At 36.7% G+C, this 9,812-nt stretch overlaps 1 non-coding gene across 1 annotated transcript; it reads left to right on the top strand.

The window, feature by feature from the left end:
* Positions 1–741: 741 nt before the first annotated feature.
* LOC132541651 (small nucleolar RNA U13) lies at positions 742–845 on the top strand. The gene has a single exon (XR_009552779.1). It is a non-coding gene; the product is annotated as a small nucleolar RNA U13 (small nucleolar RNA).
* Positions 846–9,812: the final 8,967 nt, after the last annotated feature.

Genomic DNA, 9,812 nt, shown 5'->3' with positions numbered 1-9,812 from the left:
CCATCTAACTAGAGTTTCTTTCATTTAAAGTAGTAACTTTTAAAATGTGTCACATGTTGCTTTCAGTATGAACATTTCTAAATTTGATATTAGCCTGGAGGAGGTAGGTTATCATTTGGGGGGGGACACAATGGACTGCACTGGAGGAGAATATTTGAGGGAAGGGAGAAGTGTACTGACACATACTTTGGGAAGATATGAAGTTGTACTCTTGATGCAACAGTATTGTAAAACAGCATTCCCTCAAGATAAAGTGGGTAAAAAAAATAGCAAATTCTGTCTCTTTTAATATAACCTTTTCTTAGTACACATCATGCTCCATTCATTCTTTCTGTGTGATTTTTGAAGACTTAGTCAAATCCTAAAAGTTTTTATTGCAGATGCTATTATGCTCTGTAGTCTGGAGAGCACAATATTTATTCAATTGCAAATACTTAATGGTGAGGGGGTCAGGAAGTAGTACACCCTGTTAAGGGTACATAGTTCTAAGCACAAGGATGCAAGGATTCTGGTTGGAGTCCCTGCTCCCCACCTGTAGGAAGGATATTCCACTAATGGTGAAACAGGTCTGTAAGTGTCTCTCTGTCACTCTTAATCTCCATCTCCCCTCTCAATATCTCTTTGTCTTATCCAGTAAAATGAAAAAAAAAAAAAAAGGATGATAATAGCCATGGATTCGTAGTGTTGAAATTGTACTAAAAATACTTAGGACTTCCCTACTTATTAAAATTTCTTTTTGTGATCCTTTTGTAGTTCATAAGCGTGATGATTGGGTTATCAAACGGCTGCATGAGGTGTGCCACCCATAAACCTTGTTATGACATCGGCACATTACCCGTCTGACATGAAAAAAACATCTTTTTGTAAATGTATTATATGACACATGGAAAATATAAAAAGATATCTGCCTGTTTTTCAAAGATACTTTAAAATATATATTTTATATTATTTTTCATTTCTGAACAACTAATGTGAACACGATGTACCACAATTAGATATATTAAAAGTGGCATAACAGTTATGTTTTAAAAAGGCTTATTCTATTGAATCTCATTCATCTCAAGAGAAAAGTAGGATTTACTATTTACTATTAAAACAGTACTTTTAATATATTTTGCATATTCCATATTTTTTAGTATTCTGACATTTATTTACTTGCTAGATATGTTAAATTATGCCCTTTGCTTTAAAGCCTCTGAGCATAAGTTGGATAAAATTTTCATTAATATTTAAATAAGGAGAAGAAACAATCAAACCACAACATAATAAGCAAACAAAAAAGCTTCCAGCATAAAACCACAGATCTCACTTATTGAAACAGACTCCTTATTTAGAAGAATGATGTGTGGGTTCCTTACCATCATATATTATTAATGCTAAAATTTAGTACAGTGAAATCTAAATTTTGTACAGAGACACTATCATCAATAATTAAAGTAGACCAGCTTATTAATACTTGGTTTACATCTGACCATTTTATTAATAAAATATAATTTGTTAGGTAATTTTTAAGGACCATTCTGATAACAGTATGATAACTTGTTGAGGAACTAACTCCTTGGAACAAAGTTCCATATATACATAGTAAACAACATTTACTAGTGTAATTTACTGGCCAATAAGATTAACCTGAACTTTTTTTTTTTTCACTAAATACTTTTTAGACCTTCCCAATGTTCCTGAAGCTCCTCTCCTGGGCATATATCTTAAGAAACCAAACATACTCATCCAAAAAAAGTGTGTGTATAATACCTATGTTCGTAGTAGCACAATTTATAATAGCCCAAACCAGGAAGCAACCCAGGTGTCCAACAACAGATGAGTGGCTGAGTAAGTTGTGGTATATATACACAATGAAATACTACTCAGGATATTGAAAATCGTGCTTTCACCTTCTTTACTCCATCTTGGATGGAGCTTGAAGACATCATGTTAAGTGAGATAAGTCAGAAACAAAAGCACGAATATGGGATGATTTCACTCATAGACAGAAATTGAAAAACCAGATCAGAAAAGGAAAACAATAAGCAGAACACAGACTGGAGTTGGTGTACTGCATCAAAGTGAAGTACTCTGGCTTAGAGGGGAGGCTCAGGTCCTAGAACATGATGACAGAGGAGGACCTAGTAGGGGTTGTATTGTTATGTGTAAATGTTACATGTACAAACTATTGTATTTTACTATCAACTGTAAATCATTACTCGCCCAATAAAGAAATTAAAAAAAAAATATTGTGGGGCTATAGGGTATAGTTCCAAACCACATCCACCACCAGAGTTCTATGTTCCCAATCTCTCACCTCCCAAAGATAAACATCAACTTTTTCACAAATATTGAAAACTTTACTTGCTTTTTTCTTCTTTGTTTTTGCAAGTTTATGTGTATCAGATCTCTAGATTCAGCATATGCTGAATGCATTAGTTTGCATTCCATTAGCCATGTAGAAGAGTCCCTTCCCATCTCTCTCTCTCTCTCTCTCTCTCTCTCCCTCTCTCCCTCTCTCTCTTAAAAGTTTAATTTCTTTATTTATTCATTGGATAGAGAAAGCCAGAAATTGAGAGGGTAAGGGAGATAGACAGGGAGAGGCAAAGACCTCCAGCAGTGCTTCACCATTCTCAAAGCTTCCCTTCTGAAGGCAGGGACCATGGGTTTGAACCAGAGTCTTTGTGTATTATAACATGTGTACTCAATCAGGGGTGCCACAACCAGGTCCTGAGTCCCTTTTTCTCTGCCTCCTAGCCAACACGTGTGGTTCCCTGTTTTCTTGATATGAGCCATTCTCACAGGTGCGAGATGGAATTTCAGTGTAGTTTTTATTTGCATTTCTCTTATAATCATTAAGGTGGAGCATTCCATTATGTTTGTATGCCATGTGTATTTTTTTCTTTGAAGATATGCTTGTTCAGTTCTGAGGCCAACTTTTTTATCAGGTTATTGTTCTTTTTCTTTTTTCTTATTGTTAAGCTGTGCCAGTTCTTTATAGATGTTTGATAACAATCTTTTGCCTGATAGATGATTTGTAAATACTTTTTTCCAACTGCTGACCTTATTGGTATCCTTGGGTAATTACCTTTCATTTTATAAAATATTTTTAATTGGTGCCAGGCAGTGGTGCAGCAAGTTAAGCCTACATGGTGTGAAATGCAAGGACTGGCCTAAGGATCCAGATTCGAGTCCCTGGTTCCCCACCTGCAGGGGGATCCCATCACAGGTGGTGAAGCAGGTCTGCAGGTGTCTATTTTTCTCTCCCCCTCTCTGTCTTCCCCTCTTCTCTCCATTTCTCTGTGTCCTATCCAACCACAACAATACTTTTAACAACAATAATGATAACAGCAATGATGAACAACAAGGACAACAGAAAGGGGAAAAATAGCCTCCAGGAGCAGTGGATTCATGTAGGCACTGTGCTCCAGCGATAATCTTTGAGGCAAAAAAAAAAAAAAAAAGCTTTTTAATTTGTCCTATTCATTAACTCTTGTTTTCATTTCACATGACTATGGACTCAAATTTCCAATTATGCCTTTAGGGTAAGATCCTACAATGTTTTTCCATTTTCCTTCTAAAATTTTTAGAGTTTATGGTCTAATCTCTAAATCTTTGATATATTCTAATCAGATTTTGCTGCATGGTGTTAGATGATGACCTATTTTTATTTTTTTCTACACCATTTGTTGAAGAGGCCTTCTTTTCGCCATTAAATGGTTTGGGTCTTTTGTCATTTGTGAGGGGAATTTATGTATAGTCTTGTTTCTGAGTTTTCATTTCTGATTCATTGATCCTGGTGTCCATTTTTATTCTAGTATTATTCTATTTTAATTACTGTTGCTTTATAATATACACTATTGGACAATTGGACGGCTCTTTTTATTCATTTTCTCAAGAGTGCTTTGGCTATTTGTCTGTTTGTTTTCTGTGGTTCCACACATATTTTGAGGTGAGTTGTTTGATATTCTTGAAAAATGCCACTGGGGGAGTCAGGATGTAGCGCAGTGGGTTAAGCGCAGGTGGCGCAAAGTACAAGGAACCCAGTTCGAGCCCTGGCTCCCCACCTGCAGGGGAGTCACTTTACAAGTGGTGAAGCAGGTCTGCAGGTGTCTATCTTTCTCTCCCCCCTCTGTCTTTCCCCTCCTCTCTCCATTTCTCTCTGTCCTGTCCAACAACAACGACACCAATAATAACTACAACAATAAAACAACAAGGGCAACAAAAGGGAATAAGTAAATTAAATAAATATTAAAAAAAAAAAAAAAGAAAAATGCCATTGGGACCTTGATAGGGATTGCACTAAAATTTTAGATTGCTTTTGATAGATGGACATTTTAATAATGTTTATTCTTTCAATCCAGAAACATGGAATGTTTCTGTGTGTTCTTCTCTATTCTTTTCATTTTTTAATTATCTTTATTTATTTGAAAGAGACAGCCAGAGATTGAGAGGGAAAGAGACAGAGAAGAGCCTGAAGCACTGCTTCAGCACTTGTAAATATTTTCTTTTGCAGGTAGGGACTGGGGGCTTGAACCTGGGTCTTGCACACTGTAACATATGTTCCTCAACTAGGTGCAAGATCACTCAGTCCCAGTCCTTCTCTATTACTTGTATCAGTTTTCTATAGTTTTCCTTGAATAGGTTCTTCATGAGGTTCACTCTGTGGGAGTTTTTTTTTTTTTTAGGTTTGATTATGTATGGGATTAATTTCTTCAATTTCATTTCCTCTAATCCATCATTTATATATAGAAACTCCACAGATTTCTGAGACTTAATTTTGTATCCTGTGACTTTGCTGAATTTATTGTTTCATTTTTTTTTTACTGGAGTCACTAGGTACACTATCATATCATCAGCAAATAATGATACCTTGATTTCCTCCTTGTTAATCTGTATATCTTTACTGTCACTTTCTAGCCCAATTGCAAATGGCAAGAATCTCCAGGACTATACTGAGTAATAATGGTGATGGTGCACATCCTTGTAGGATACTAACATTAACAAAATGAGGAAAACTTCAGGTCAAGCTCCAAAGTGACTGGGAAACCAGCACTGTAAATTACTCCCCTGGAGTGTTTCTTCTGGGCATGCTACTTCCTTCAGATGCTTTCTAGATAATAAGAGTATTAACTTGAGGTATTTGATCGTTAGGTTAATGAAACACGAAGATATCTTAATCTTGATCTTTTCTTGCATACACAGATATTGTAACTTTGATCTTCTGTTAAATAAAAGCCTAACTAATAAAAGGGCTTCTCTTGTGAGTGAGTGACACACGTAGGGCAACTCCTTTTCTCTACGTGCAGAATCAACATCAATATTTGTTGATTGGGCAGATAGTGATTGTTGGTACTGGTGCCCTAAAAAAAAGAAAGCCCAACTCAAAAACATATTATTTTGATCTCAAATGTATGTCATCATATAATTCACTGTTATTATAAAAACCTGACTGAATCATACAATAAATGAAGCATTCTCTGAATGGTTCCAAGGATCTCTGGTGGTGGTTTCAGTCTTTCTCTTGCAGGCTAGAGTGTAACTGACACAGATCCTTGTCTGGTGCCAGATTTTAGGGGAAAGCTTTCAGTTTGTTTTTCCCCACTGAAGATGATGTAAGCTGTAGGCTTACTCTGTATGGACTTTATTATGCTGAGAAGTTGTATTTCTAATTTCTGGTGGGTTTTTTATCACAAATGGGTTTAGATCTTGTCAAATGCATTTTCTTATTCAATTCATATAATCATAATATTTTTTATCTTTTTTGTTGATATGGTATAAACATTTATTGATTTGTGAATGTTGAAACACCCGTTTCCTAGCGACGAACCCCACTTGATTTTGGTGAATTCATTTGCTGCTGTTGTTTAAATTTATTTATTTATAAAATGGAAACACTGGCAAGACCATAGGCTAAGAGGGTTATAATTCCCATCACCTGAGCTCCATATCATATCCCCTCCCCTGATATTCTTTAACCCTGTGGGAGTATAGACCCAGAGTCATTATGGGGTACAGAAGGTACAAGGTCTGGCTTCTGTAATTGCTTCCTTGCTAAACATGGAAGTTGTCTTTACCATAACACTGCTCAGCTCTGGTATGGGGGATTGAAACTAGTACATTAGAGCCTCAGGGATTAAAATCTGTTTGCATAACCATTATGTTATCACCCCCACTCAAATTCATCTCTTAATAAGCTGTTGAATTTGATTTGCAAAGATTTTGTTGAGGGAGGAGGGATAAATAGAGGGGGAGAGAAAGATAGACACCTAAAGACATGCTCCACTGCTTAAGAAGTGACACCCCTACAGGTGTCTTTCTCTATTTTCTCTCAATTTCTTCTTTTCCTTTCTCTCTCTCTCTCTTTTTTTTAAATTTTTCTTTCTTTAAGTTTATCTTCTTTTTCTTTCTTTTTTTTCCAGGTAAGCCACTACCAGGCCCTAGCAGTTTCTTTCTTTTATTTTTTTTTTAATTTTATTTATTTATGAGAAAGACAGGAGGAGAGAGAGAACCAGACATCAGTCTGACACATGTGCTGCCGGGGATCAAACTCAGGACCTCATGCTTGAGAGTCCAAAGCTTTATCATTGGGCCACCTCCCAGACCACTTCTTTTTCTAATTTTCCCTTTTGTTGCCCTTGTGTTTTTATTGTTGTTGTTATTGATGTCGTCGTTGTTGGATAGGACAGAGAAAAATGGAAAGAGGAGGGGGAAACAGAGGGGGAGAGAAAGATAGACACGTGTAGACCTGCTTCGCCACCTGTGAAGCAATTTTCCTACAGGTGGCTAGAACTGGGATCTTTATGCTGGTCCTTGCGCTTTGTGCCACTTGCGCTTAACCCTCTGAGCTACCAACCGACTCCCATTTAATTTTCTTTCTTTATTTACTAGATAGAGACAGCCATAAATCAAGAAGGAAATGGAAGAGAGAGAGAGAGAAAGAGAGAGAGAGAGAGAGAGAGGAGGTGAAGCATAGCTTCACCATTTGCAAAGCTTTGATCCTGCAGGGGAAACTGGGGGCTCCATCCCATGTACTTGTGCACTGTAACTTGTGCACTAAACTAGGTGTGTCATAACCTGGCCCCCCTCCCTTTCCTCACAATTTTTCTTTTTCCTTTAAACTTCTCCCTTTCCTCACAATTTTTCTTTTTCCTTTAAACTTCTCCCTTTCCTCTCAATTTCTCCCAGTCAATATACAAAATAATAAATAAATAAATAAAAATTAAAAATATAATTAAAGTCTGAAAAAAAGAATATTTGGACGTTATATTTTCATTCTAACTTATGACCCATATTACAACTTATAATTTAGAGAGTTTTATTTTTTCAGGCACTCTTCTGGAGTCCAAAGTTTTAAAGAAGTTTAAACTTCATATATTCATAGATGAAATACAGATAACTTCAGCAGAATACCACATACCACTATACACTTTCTTTGGCTATGTGCTTGAAAAAGACTCAGGGAAAACATTTTCAGATTCCTATTACACAGATCCATATTTCAGGTCAATTGGGCAGTCATGTTTATTTGATTGTCTTTCCCAACATTTGCCCAAAGGTTGCAGCTCTGTAGTTACTTATTGAGTGTTTTAATCCTAAGAGTCTCATGAAATTAATTTATCAAGACCTGTGAGCATCTTCTATCCTAAGAATATCTGTGAACTTAAGATTAAAAAGTATGATGAATACTCCTGCACTGATGGTGGGGATGTAAAAAGGTCCAGCTTTTTGGAGAGCAGTCTGTAGAATGCTCACAAGGCCAGAAATTGATCTACTGGATGAACTGACAATTCCTTTCCTTGGTAATATATCACAAGCAATCAAACACTCTCATACAAAGAGATCTGTGTATACCTGTGATGATAGAAGCACAGTTTTTAATAGCCAAAATCTGGAAGCAATCTAGATGTCCAACAACAGATGAGTGGCTAAGAAATTTGTAGTATATATACACAATGGAATATTACTCAGCTATCAAGAATGATGATATTAACTTTTTTCACCTCATGTTGGATGGAAGTTGAAGGAATCATGTTAAATGAGATAATCAGGAAAGAGAAGAATGAATATGACATAATCTCACCTATGGGCAGAATTTGGTCGCTAAGGGAAACATAAAGTTGAATATGGATTGTGTTTGATGTAATACAACAAAGCAAAGCACTCTGGGTTATATCAAAGGGTGAGGGAGAGTTAAGGTCATGGTGCATGATGGTGGATGAGGACCTTGGTGTGAGGATGTTTTACAGAAAATTGAGAATTTTTACCCATGTATCAACAACTGTATTTTCTGTGAACCACTAATTCTCTCAAAAAGAAAGGGGAGGGGTGCATTATGACTGAGAATTAGTTTCATTGTCAATAATTAATTAGCTTCCCACCTAGCGGGCACTATGAATCCAATGCTCCTGATGTTCATTTTTCTATTTTGTCTTCATATTTTATTAGCTATAGCATAAGGAAATTAGGAGGGGTGGGTGGAGATAGAGAGGATAAGAGAAAGATAGACTGACTGATCATGAAACACCCCCCCTGCAGGTAGTATATATACACAATGGAATACTACTCACCTATTAAAAATTATGAACTTGGGGGCTATGGAGCAGCAGCAACTGTGTTTCTCTCCTCTCCTCTCCCAGGTCAACAAGGAATACCAAAGGATATTGTTATCATGACCAAGTGGGGTTTATCCCAGGGATGCAAGGTTGGTTTAATAGACTTAAATCAAACAACATGATACACCACATCAATAAAAGCAAAACCAAAAACCACATGGTCATATCAATAGATGCAGAGAAAACCTTTGACAAAATGCAACATCCCTTTATGATCAAAACACTACAAAAATGGGAATAGATGGAAAATTCCTTAAGATAGTGGAGTCTATATACAGCAAATCTATAGCCAACATCATACTCAATGGTGAAAAACTGGAAGCATTTCTCCTCAGATCAGGTCCTAGACAGGGCTGCCCACTATCACCATTACTATTCAACATAATGTTGGAAGTTCTTATAGCAATCAGGCAGGAGCAAGGAATTAAAGGGATACAGAATGGAAGAGAAGAAGTCAAACTCTCCCTATTTGCAGATGAAATGATAGTATACATAGAAAAACCTAAGGAATGCAGCAAGAAGCTTTTGGAAATCATCAGGCAGTACAGTGAGTAGTCAGGCTACAAAATTAGCATTCCACAGTCAGCGGCATTCCTCTATGCAAACACTAAGTTAGAAGAAGATGAAATCCAGAAATCAATTCTTTTTACTATAGTGAAAAAAAACAATAAAATATCTAGGAATAAACCTAAACAAAGAAGTGAAAGACTTGTATACTGAAAATTATGAGTCGCAACTCAAGGTAATTGAAAAATACACAAAGAAGTGGAGAGATATTCCATGTTTGTGGGTTGGAAGTATTAACATCATCAAAATGACTATACTACCCAGAGTCACATACAGATTTAATGCTATCCACATCTAGATCCCAACCACATTTTTTGGAGAATAGAACAAATGCAACAAATATTTATCTGGGACCAGAAAAGACCTAGAATTTCCAAAACAATCTTCGGAAGAAAGAACAGAACTGGAGGCATCACACTCCCAGGTCATAAATTGCATTATAGGGCCATTGTCATCAACTGGACACCCCACTGCAATGCCCCTGAGAATGTGCTCTATCAAGCAATGAGCAGAGAGGCAGTACAGCCTGGTGGGGAGAGCCTGGGCTTTTCGGTTCTGCCTCACTGAGGAGAAGTTGTGTGACCCTGGTGTATTATCTTGCTTCTATGAATCTTCACCCCTCCTTTCTTCTGAACAGGCACTTTTTTA

Source organism: Erinaceus europaeus, chromosome 11 (genome assembly GCF_950295315.1).
Source record: "Erinaceus europaeus chromosome 11, mEriEur2.1, whole genome shotgun sequence".
NCBI classification, from domain to species: Eukaryota; Metazoa; Chordata; class Mammalia; order Eulipotyphla; family Erinaceidae; genus Erinaceus; species Erinaceus europaeus.
This window is presented reverse-complemented; position numbering and strand designations above follow the sequence as displayed.